Consider the following 13,468-nt stretch of genomic DNA (forward strand, 5'->3'; position numbering starts at 1 on the left):
TCCTCATTGTAGGATCCCAGGATCGGAAACTACCTTAGTAGCCGAGAATGGGGTACTACGGAGGCTGTTGCGGCCAGAACTGGCCATCGGGTTCCTTGTGAGTCCGGTTACCGAGTCTGGGGCGTGACATATTATATTTTTATAATTGTAAATTTATAATTAATAAACATTTAAATTTTATAATGTTTATAATATAACATATTTGTTAAATAGCAGTACAATAATATTAATGTGAATATATGAATTTAATAAATCAAAACAAATTTAAATATTGTAAATAATTAGTAAATATATTATGCACAATTTTGTAAATATATTATTATTTTAATATCAACATTATATTATATTATTATACAATCAGTATTATTAAATTTGCATGCATCATTTATTATTATTATGATTAAAAATATAAACAAATAAATCATTATTATAATATTAAGTAAATATTAGAATATATGATAAATAAAGTATTATATTAAATGTGTATATTTATAATTGGGTAACATGTTTATTTATTTTATTACTATAATTTAATACATAAATTAATTGTGTTTTATGTTATATATAATATAGTAATTATATAAATATTTAAAATAAATTAAGACTATTAATAATGTATATATATTATAATAGTTATTTAAAAACCTATATAATATAAATTATTATATTATCGCTATAATTAATAATCTTATATTATTAATATTTATAACATAATTTGAACAGGATCTAAGATTCAAGTGGGTCGTACAAATGGAAAAAGTGTTTAGGGATATTTAAACCATTGAAACCTCTCTGGGCTTGACAGTGATGTTTACAAGACATCCATACCATTCATAACAAATTACTACTGTGATGAACTAAAAAAAATAAAATTATCCTGATTCAAAACTTATTTGATCCCATGAATATTTTAATTGTGGACATTCAATCCTCATGTTTTCAAATCACTTGAATCTTGGATTAGGTTTATTTTTGGCACCATATCCTAAGATGAGCTTAAAAAATGAATCGACAAGATAAATTTATCACAAACATCACAGTGGGCCCAACCTAAGTTTCCAGCAGAGAAACTTCCTGTGAAAGGCTTTCGCAGGAAATCTATGTCCAGTAAGGAGTCGATGTTACTGCATAATGGTGGGTGCATGGAGCAATGCATGGGAATCGAATTGGCCAGTGACCAGCTATATAGCTTATGTATTGACGTCAACAAGTTTTGTGGGTCCCATCATGAGGTATGTGTTATATCCAAACAGTCCATCCATTTGGTGAACTTGCCCTTAAGCTTGAGACGAAAAATAAGACAGATCCAACGATCAAGTGGACCACACTGAAAAAAGTAGTGGGGGATTAAATGTCTACCATTGAAACCCTTTTGGGTTCACAGAAGTTTTGAATCAATATGAAATTTGTTTTTCCTCTTAAAATAGCTCTTTATGACCTTATGAATAGATTGGATGGAAAATAAACGCTATGGTGGACCCTACAAAATTTTTAACGGTGAAAATCATTATCTTCGCTGTTATTAGTGGTGTGGTCTATTTGATCTTTGGATATGATTCATTTTTTGTATAGTACTCTAAAATGATCTCGAAAAATGGATGAACGGTGTGGATATAATAAATACATAATTGTGAGCCCATGTAACTTTGATCTCCTTTGAACCGTTCGTACAACTCGGAGCTCGAGGAGCGTCACCGCACATCTTCGTACAACACATACCTACACCAGCTAATCTATTTCCATGATGGTGGCCCCACAGAGTCTTTATTATATAGACGGGGATTAGAGGACGCAGATTGCGTACTGACTAAACTCTATGGGGTTCACCATGATTTACATATTTTATCCACTTCGTACATCCATTTTAACAAATAATTTGAGGGCTCTATCCCAAAAACGAAGTATATCCAAATCTCAACTAGACCTCACCACGAGAAACAGTGTGAATTGAAATTCTACCGTCGAAAATTTCTTTGGGGCCACAGAAGTTTTGGATCAAATATGTTATTTGTGTTTTCCTTTCATCCATTTCTGTGCGATCTTATAAACATGTTGGATGACAAATAAACATCACTGTGGGCCCTACTAAGGTATCAACGATGGAAGTCATTATTCCCACTGTTTCATGCGTTGTGGTCCACTTGAGCTTTAGGCATGCTTCAATTTTCGGATCAACCACTAAAATGAGATAGAAAAACGTATGGACGACGTGGATAACTAATATACATTCATGGTAGGCCCAACTGAGTTTACATGGTATGATAAAAGCGTACTCAGTAACTCAGTACGCAATCTGATTTCAGGATTAGGTGAGAGAGAAGCTTAAGAAATATCAGCTTAGATCCCCAACTTTTAGGCCCCATAAGAAGTTTTTAATGGTCAATAATCACTATTTTTTGTGGCGTGATCCACCCGAGATTTGGATCAGCTACATTTTTTGGCCAAGCCATAAAACAAGCTAAAAGAATGGATGGACAACATGAATGTACAACACATACATAAAGGTGGGCCCCATAAACATGGACTAAATTGTTACCCCGGATTCACATAATTCGCGCATGGATTGGATAATATGTAAGAAAACACGGTGGATCCCGCACACAATCTGGAAGGTTCTTAATGGTGGGCAACTACATGTCATTCATGTGGTGTGACCCATTTGAGTTTTGGATTAACCTGATTTTTTCTTTCCGAGGACAACCTAAGTGGGATCACACAATTTACGGATTTGATGTTGGATGTCATTCACACATCATGATGGACCCCACAAGTTGGGTTGTTGGTTAAGTTTAACTCCCAGCTTTGTAGTGGACTCATCCTTTTTTTTTCCATCTCAACTGTCTATCTACCGGACATGATCTTCCAACATTCACTCGATCTTTGAGCCATCCCTTATCCTAAATGTGGCCCATTAGAAGAAAGTTTTGAATAATCAAATCATGGGCTCCACATGTATAAAATTTAGTGCAACATCAAGATACACGTTTGCTGATAATCACAACCGTCAATTGCTACCTGTGTGGTGAAGTGACCACAAACTCAGTCCAGCCATGTGTCGCGCCCTGCTATTTAAGAACTCGACCGTTTAAGACACCCGTATAAGAACCGTGACTCAATAGATCGAAGCCTATGCTCTCTTGCCCAGTCGCACCACCTAGATAGAACTATTAGAAGTGTTTAGGCTCGATGGTGGAGAGAGAGAGAGAGAGAGAGAGAGAGAGAGAGAGAGCACTGCCTAAATCGAACTATTAGAAGTGTTCAGGCTCAATGGTGGTATCTAAAGAGAGAGAGAGAGAGAGAGTGAGAGAGTGAGAGAAGAAAAATAAAATAAGATGAAGATAAAGATGAAAAAGATGGCAAGTATTGTAATAGTAAAAAATAGGTAATTAGATTGTATGAATTTCACGCAAGAGAAATATGATAGCTTTTACGTATACGTGCGTTTTATGAGAGTAAGTACAGAAAGAAAGAATGAAATAAAGAGGGAAGCGGATTCGCATAAAGTTCTTGCGATGGAAACTTAGGTGGGGGCCAACGTGATGGTTGTGAGAAATCTATCTCGTCCATATATTTATTTAGCTCATTTTAAGACTTTATATTTATTAATAAATATTAAATATTTTTAACATATGTAATGAATTAATCGATGTCGTATGTTACAGTAAAATACATTCATTTATGTATATTATTAGTTGTGATTATTATAAAGATTATTTTTATTTTTATTATTATTATAATATTTTTTTAATAATTAAATAATATATTTGCATAAATATTATTAGATAATAAACATCTTGTTTATATGTGTTATTATTATCAACTTAGTATTTATTTTTAAATAGATAATATATGTATAAGTAAATGTATGTTAATTATATTATATTTTAATAAAATTCTTAATCAATAATACATATTATTACATTTTTATAATTGTAAATTTATAATTAATAAATATTTAAATTTTATATAATGTTTATAATATAACATATTTGTTAAATAGTATATTATGTAGTACAATAATATTAATGTGAATATATGAGTTTAATGAATCAAAACAAATTTAAATATTGTAAATAATTAGTAAAAATATTATGCACAATTTTGTAAATATATTATTATTTCAATATCAACATTATATTGTTTATTATACAATCAGTATTATTAAATTTGCATGCATCATTTATTGTTATTATGATTAAAAGTATAAACCAATAAATCATTATTATAATATTAAGTAGATATTAAAATATATGATAAAAAAGTATTATATCTAGCTGTGTATATTTATAAACGTGTAACATGTTTATTTATTTTATTATAATAATTTAATATATAAATTAATTGTGCTTTATGTTATATATAATATAGTAATTATATAAATATTTAAAATGAATTACGACTGTTAATAATGTATATACAGTATAATAGTTATTTAAAAACCTATATAATATAAATTATTATATTATCGCTATAATTAATAATCTTATATTTTTAATATTTATAACATAATTTGAACAAGATCTAATACTCAAGTGGGTCGCACAAATGGAAAAGGTGTTTAGAGAGATTTCAACCATTGAAACCTCCTTGGGCTCAACAGTGATGTCTACAGAACATCCATACCGTTCATAACGTAATTACTACTGTGATGAATTGAAAAAATAAATATTATCTTGATTCAAAACTTATTTGCCCCACGAATATTTTAATTGTGGACATTTAATCCTTATGCTTTCGAATCACTTGAGTCTTGAATTAGGTTTATTTTTGACACAATTATAGGCTTAAAAAATGAATAAATGAGATAAATTTATCACAAACATCACAGTGGGCCCCAACCTAAGTTTTCAGTAGAGAAACTTCCTGCAAAAGGCTTTCATAAGAAATCTGTATCTAGTAAGGAGTTGATGTCAATACATAATGGTGCGCCCACGGAGCAATGCATTGGAATCGGATTGGTTGGTATACCAGTTATATAACTTATGTATTGACATCAACAAGTTTTGTGGGTCCCATCATGAGTTATGTGTTATATCCAAACCGTCCATCCATTTTGTGAGCTTGTCTTAAGGCTTGAGACGAAAAATAAGACAGATCTATCAATCAAGTGGACCACATTGAAAAAAGCAGTGGCGGATTGAACGTCTACCATTGAAACCCTTTTGGGGTTCATAGAAGTTTTGGATCAATATGAAATTTGTTTTTCTTCTTAAAACAGGTCTTTGTGATCTTATGAATAGATTGGATGGAAAATAAATGTTACGGTGGACCCTACGAAAATTTTAACGATGAAAATCATTATCTTCTCTGTTATTAGTGGTGTGGTCCATTTAATCTTTGGATGTGATTCATTTTTTATATAGTATTCTAAAATGATCTTGAAAAATGGATGAACGGTGTGGATATAATAAATACATCATTGTGAGCCCATGTAACTTTGATCTCCTTTGAATCGTTCATACAACTCAAAGCTTGAGGAGCGTCAGCTCTCGTCTTCGCACGACACATACCTACACCAGTTAATCCGTTTCCATGATGGTGGCCCCACAGAGCCTTTATTATACGGAAGGGGATTAGGGGATGCAGATTGCGTACTAAGTAAACGTTGTGAGGTCCACCATGAATTACATATTTTATCCACTCCATACATCCATTTTAACAGATAATTTGAGGGCTCTAGCCTAAAAATGAAGTATATCCAAATCTCAAGTGGACCTTACCATGAAAAACAGTGTGAATTAAAATTCTACTGTCAAAAATTTCTTTGGGGCCACAGAAGTTTTAGATCAATCTGTTATTTGTGTTTTCCTTTCATCAATTTCTGTGTGATCTTATGAACAAGTTGGATGACAAATAAACATCACTATGGGCCCTACTAAGGTTTCAACGGTGGAAGTCATTATTCCCACTATTTCATGTGGTATGGTCCACTTGAGCTTTGGGCATGCTTCAATTTTCGAATCAACGACTAAAATGAACTGTAAAAACGGATACACGGCATGGATAACTAACATACATTCACGGTAGGCCCAACTGAGCTTACTTAGTACGATAAAAGCATACCGAGTAACTTGGTATGCAATCCGATTTCAGGATTAGGTGAGAGAGAAGCTTAAGAAATATAAGCTTAGATCCCTAACTTTTGGGCGCCATAAGAAGTTTTTAATAGTCAATAATTACTATTTTTCGTTGCGTGATCCACCTGAAATTTGGATCAGGTATATTTTTTGGCCATGCCATAAAACGAGCTAAAAGAAGGGAAGGACAATGTCGATGTACAATACATACATCAAGGTGGGCCCCATGCACATAGACTAAATTGTTACCTTGGATTCACCTAATTTGCGCATGGATTGGATAGCATGTAAGAAAATATGGTGGATCTTGCACACAATCTGGAAGGTTCCTAATGGTGGGCAACCACATGTCATTCATGTGTATGACTCACTTGAGTTTTGGATAAACCTTATTTTTTCTTTCTGAGGACAACCTGAGGGGGATCACACGATGTACAGATTGGATGTTGGATGTCATTCACACATCATGATGGACCCCACAAGTTTGGTTGTTGGTTAAGCTTAACTCGTAGCTTTCTAGTGGACTCAGCCTCTTTTCTTTATCTCAATCGTTTATCTACCGAGCATGATCTTCCAATATTTACTCGATCTCCGGGCTATCCCTCATCCTCAATATGGCTCATTGGATGAAAGTTTTGAATAATCAAATCATGGGCTTTAGATGTATAAAATCTAGTGTAACATCAAGATACACATTTGCTGATAATTACAATCATCAATTGCTACCTGTGTGGTGAAGTGACTGCAAATTCACTCCAGCCATGAGCCACGCCCTGCCATTTAAGAACTCGATCGTCTGAGACACATGTATTAGAACGCGTGGCCCAATGGATCGAAGGATATGCTCTCTTGTCCAGTCGCACCGCCTAGATCGAGCTGTTGGAAGCTTTCAGGCTCGATAGTGGTATTTAAAGGGAGAGAGAGAGAGAGAGAGAGAGAGAGAGAGAGAGAGAATTGTAATAGTAAAAAATACGTAATTTGATTGTATGGATTTCACACAAAAGAAATATAGTAGCTTTTACGTATATATAGATTGTGGGACATGTATTTTATGAGAGTAAGTACAGAAAGAGAGAAGAGAGTGAGGGAAGCGAATTTTTTGCGAAAGCCTTTCGGAAGAAGTTCCTGTGCTGGAAACCTAAGTGGGGGCCAACATTATGGTTGTGAGAAATCTATCCCGTTCATCCATTTTTTAGCTCATTTTAGGACTTTATATTTATTAATAAATATTAAATATTTTTAATATATGTAATGAATTTATCGATTTTATATGTTACAGTATAATACATTAATTTGTATATATTATTAGTTGTGATCATTATAAATATTATTATTAATATATTATTTTAATAATTAAATAATATATTTGTACAAATATTATTAGATAATAAACATCATGTTTTTATGTATTATTAAAACATTATTATTATTATTATCAATTTAGTAATTATTTTTAAATAGACAATATATGTATAAGTAAGTGTATATTAATTATATTATATTTTAATAGAATTCTTAATCAATAATGCATTATTATTACATTTTTATAATTGTAAATTTATAATTAATAAACATTTAAATTTTATATAATGTTTATAATATAACATATTTGTTAAATAATATATTATGTAGTACAATAATATTAATATGAATATATGAGTTTAATGAATCAAAACAAATTTAAATATTGTAAATAATTAGTAAATATATTAGCACAATTTTATAATTATATTATTATTTTAATGTCAACATTATATTGTATTACTATACAATCAACATTATTAAATTTACATGCATCATTTATTATTAGTATGATTAAAAGTATAAGCCAATAAATTATTATTATAATATTAAGTAAATATTAAAATATATGATAAATAAAGTATTATATTTAGATGTGTATATTTATAAATGTGTAGTACGTTTATTTATTTTAGTATAATAATTTAATACATAAATTAATTATGTTTTATGTTATATATAATATAGTAATTATATAAATATTTAAAATGAATTAAGATTATTAATAATGTATATACAGTATAATAGTTATTTAAAAACATATATAATATAAAAACACATATAATATAAATTATTATATTATCACTATAATTAATAATCTAATATTTTTAATACTTATAACATAATTTGAACATAATCCAAAACTCAAGTGGGCCGCACAAATGGAAAAAGTGTTTAGTGAATTTTTCACCATTGAAACCTCCCTAGGCTTGACAGTGATGTTTACAGGGCATCCATACCGTTTATAATGTAATTACTACTATGATGAACTGAAAAAATAAATATTATCCTGATTTACAACTTATTTGGCCCCACAAATATTTCAACTATGGACATTTAATCCTCACGTTTTCGAATCACTTGAGTCTTGGATCAGGTTCATTTTTGGCACCATGTCGTAAGTTGAGCTTAAAAAACGAATGGGTCAGATAGATTTATCACAAACATAACGGTGTACTCAACCTAAGTTTCCAACGCTGGAACTTCCTGCGAAAGGCTTTCGTAGAAAATCTGCTTCAAGTAAGAGTTGATGTCAATGCATAATGGTGGGCCTACAAAGCAATGCATTGACGTCAGCAAGTTCTGTGGGTCCCGTCATGAGGTATGTGTTATATCCAAACCATCCAATATCCATTTTGCAAGCTCATCTTAAGGGTTAAGATGAAAAATAAGACAGATCTAACGATCAAGTGGACCACACTGAGAAAAGCAGTGTGGATTGAATGTCTACCATTGAAACCCTTTTGGGGTTCACAGAAGTTTTGGATCAATACGAAATTTCTTTTTCCTCTTAAAACAGGTCTTTGTGACCTTATGAACATATTTGATGTAAAATAAATGTAACAGTGGACCCTACGAAAATTTTAACGGTGAAAATCATTATCTTCATTGCTTTTAGTGGTGTGGTCCATTTGATCTTTGGATATGATTCATTTTTGTATAGTACTTTAAAATGATCTTGAAAAATGGATGAACGGTGAGGATATAATAAATACATCATTGTGGGCCCATGTAACTTTAATCTCATTTGAACTGTTCGTACAACTCGGAGCTCGAGGAGCATCAACGCTCATCTTCGCACGGCATGTACCTACACCAGCTATATAGTTGGTGTGTCGTACACCAACTAATCCATTTCCATGACGGTGGCCCCACAGAGCCTTTATTATACGGACGAGGATTATGGGACGCGAATTGCGTATTGAGTAAACTCTATGGGTCTACCATGATTTACATATTTTATTTACTCTGTACATCCATTTTAACAGATAATTTGAGGACTCTAGCCCAAAAATGAAGTATATGCAAATCTCAAGTGGACCTCACCATGAGAAACAGTGTGAATTGAAATTCTACCATGGAAAATTTCTTGGGGGCCAAAGAAGTTTTGGATCAATCTGCTATTTGTGTTTACTTTCATCCATCTCTGTGTGATCTTATAAATAGGTTGGATGACAAAGAAACATCACTGTGGGCCCTACCAAGGTTACAATGGTGGAAGTCATTATTCCCACGGTTTCTTATGGTGCGGTCCACTTGAGCTTAAGGCATGCTTCAATTTTTGGATTAACCACTAAAATGAGCTGGAAAAATGAATGGACGGCATGGATAATTGACATACATTCACGGTAGGCCCAACTGAGTTTACTCAGTACAATAAAAATGTACTGAGTAACTTAGTACGCAATTCGATTTCGGGATTAGGTGAGAGAGAATCTTAAGAAATATCATCTTAGATCCCCATGGGTACCACGAGAAGTTTTTAATGGTCAATATAATAATTATTTTCTGTGGCTTGGTCCACCCAAGATTTGGATCACCTATATTTTTTAGCCATGCCATAAAACGACGTAAAAGAAGAGATGGACGATGTGGATGTACAACACATACATCAAAGTGTGCCCCATGGTCAGGGACTAAACTATTACCTCAGATTTACCTAATTCGTGCTTAGATTGGATAGCATGTAAGAAAACACGATAGATCTCACACACACTTTGGAAGGTTCTGTATGGTTGACATCCACATGCCATTCATGTGGTGTGGCCCACTTGAGTTTTAGATCAACTTAATTTTTTTTTCCGAGGACAACCTAAAGGGGATTACACGATGGATGGGTTGGATGTTGAATGTCATCATTCACACATCATGATGGACCCCATAAGTTGGGTTGTTGGTTAAGCTTAGACATGATCTTCCAACATCCACTTGATATTCGGGCCATCCCCCATCCTCAATGTGGCCCATTAAATGAAAGTTTTGAATGACCAAATCATGGGCCTCACATGTACAAAATCTAGTGCAACATCAAGATACACTAGAATTGCATTTGAGGCAGGGTATTAGATGGGATTAGGTGGGATAGAATTGCATTTGGTCCTGTGTAATTTCATCCAGAATGTGGAGATGATGGGAAATGTTGGGATTAGGTAGGATAGAATTGCATTTAGTCCGATGGAATTGCATTTAGTCCCATGCAAGATTTCCGTAGATTTTGAAATCCACTACACATGTGGGCCCCACATTGATGCATGCGTTTGTCACCGTTTACACGTGACATTCTGGTTATATATGTGTACAAGTGAACGACATGAATTGGTCTGTTGATTATAATTCCATGGTCCACTAAACATGATTTGGCTTAATCTGGTGTTTTCCCTTACCAAAATTTGTATCCCAAACATAGGATTTGATAGCTACAATACCATGGTATTTCCAGACATGCAATCATTATGCAATAATAATGTTAATCCCATCTAATGCAATTCAATACCATTCAATTCCACGAACCAAACACCCCCTGCCATTCAAATTGACAATTAGGCTTCTTGATGTTAGAAACCCAATAATAATATTTTTTTAATTACACTGTTTATAAAATATAAATTGTATAAATTATATTACAATAAATTAAAAGAATAAATAAATATACATTTTTTAGTTTCCTCTAATGTATCAGTTGGATTTAAATTATTTTGATATATGTGACCTATAAGACAAATAAACAGATATAAAAGTTAGCAAAATTGATGGTTTTAAATTAATATTATTATTGTAAGTGCTATGTTGTATAAAGCACACCGTTGTTTGTTAAATTTCGTTTGACAAAACAGCTTGAATTATAATACTTCTCATGTGAATCAAGATGGAAAGTTCACCTTCAAGTACAAGTCATGAAGTTGAAAAGTACAATTTATGAAGTTGGAAAGTGCAAGTTGTGAAGTTGGAAAGTTCAAGTTAAAATAAGTTCAAGTTCTACTACACTTATGGTAGAAGTTCAAGCTCCACCTTCGACTACACTTCAAGTATGAGATCAACTTTGCTTTAATGAAGATTTAAGAAGAAGATTCATGCTCTAAACTTCAATATCCAGTCTTCTCAGGTATAATAGACCCTAGAAAGACCTTAGACTTAGGTGCTTTCAAAAGCCAATCTTATATGGGTTTTTATACTTTGGTTAAACTAGAGTTCGACTGGTCTTGGCCTTGGTTCGACTAGTCTAAGAGATTCTTCAACCAATCCAAGTTTGAAATACAAAAAATGGATATTTCTGGTGGTTTCTCGACCAGTTGAAGAGGGACCTTCGACCAGTCGAGGGGTGCTCGAATCGAAGTCCAGCAACTAAAATTTGGGACCCTCGACCAATCAAAGCCATTGCTCGACCAATTGAGTACGACCTTCAGCCAGTCGAAGAACAGTTTTATCCAATCGCGCCCAAAATTTGAAATTTTGTTAGTTCTTAGACGAGTCGAATGAGACCTTAGATGAGTCGAAGCAACATCATTTCTAACTATAAATAAAGGCCTTCTCTCAATTCAAAATTAATCATTCAAGCTAAGAAAAGCCTTCACCAAGAAAGAGAGAAGTCCTAACTATCTTCAAGATATTGCACGGTATTTTAATATTTTGTTTATATAGCCTTTTATTTTGATTCATTGATCTCTTTTCATGAATCTTACTTTATAAAAAGAGAGTAATCACTCTTCTTTGAGATCTGAGGAATTTAAACAAGTAGCCTTTGGTTTGAATTAATTTAAAATCAATCTAAAACCTAGAACCCGTATTTGTGTTATTGGATATTGAACATTCTACCTCAAGTGAAGCGGTTCTATGGGCTACATCAAATACGTCTTCAAGAAGAAGATAAGTACATTTTTATATTATCTATTTTTGATTTCTTTAAGATAGGTAGAAAATCTCATGTGTTGGTTTTGACTGAGATAGCAAGAAAATCTCAGCATGAGATTTTTGTTTGTAATAGCCCTTCTAAAATCACAACTGTATAAGGTTTTAAGGTAAATATATGAAAACCTTGTTTTTAGTAAACACCAATATCACGTGGGTTGTGATTATTATGAGTGAAGTAGGTGTGGCTATTTGAGAACAATTGGTGTACACACTGAACCACTACAACTCCTGGTGTTGGTGGTGGATGTTCAGTTTTTTATATATGTGATGAATGATTGTAATTTATTTATGAAAATGTGGTGAATACTTGTAATAGATAACTATCTTGTCTCTTGCTTGGTTTGAGATCTCGATCCTTACAAACGTTCGTGAAATCAGGTTGTCCTACCTAAAACTTTGGTTTTGGTGTAAGGTTGTCCTACGAACTAAGTTTGAATCAATTTTTCAATACTAGTGATATTGAGAACTGTGATTTATTCTGGTTTATTTATTATTTCAGTTCTTTAAGTTTTTATTTGGCATAGTCCTATTTGAGAACAGTTGGTGTGGCTGTTTGAGAACAGTTGGTGTACGCACCAAACCACTATAACTCCTGGTGTTGGTGGTGGATGTTCAATTTTTTACATATGTGGTGAATGATTGTAATTTATTTATGCAAATGTGGTGAATGCTTGTAATAGATAGCTCTCTTGTCTCTTGCTTGGTTTGAGATCTTGATCCTTACAAACGTTCGTGAAATCAGGTTGTCCTACCTAAAACTTTGGTTTTGGTGTAAGGTTGTCCTACGAACTAAGTTTGAATCAATTTTTCAATACTAGTACTATTGAGATCTGTGATTTATTCTGATTTATTTATTATTTAAGTTCTTTAAGTTTTTATTTGGCATAGTCTACCTTTAAGACCATTAAGCTCACCCTTTACAATTATCCTATACTAATGTTAAAAGTATAAATCATACACATTAGGTAAAAATAAAATTTAGTTAGTGTTGTACTTGATGTTTCTGGGTATACTTTTGGGCTTGATTTTGAACTAATTATTATGGCTTGCTTGATCAGGCTAACTCATATACATTTCTAAATTCAGTAGCATACAAAAGAAATGTAATAAAAAATTTCTTTAAAAAATTAAAAAGAAAGAAATTTCCTAGCTAATTTATTACAATGAAACACATATAATTC

This window comes from Magnolia sinica, chromosome 3 (genome assembly GCF_029962835.1).
Source record: "Magnolia sinica isolate HGM2019 chromosome 3, MsV1, whole genome shotgun sequence".
In the NCBI taxonomy this organism is placed as follows: Eukaryota; Viridiplantae; Streptophyta; class Magnoliopsida; order Magnoliales; family Magnoliaceae; genus Magnolia; species Magnolia sinica.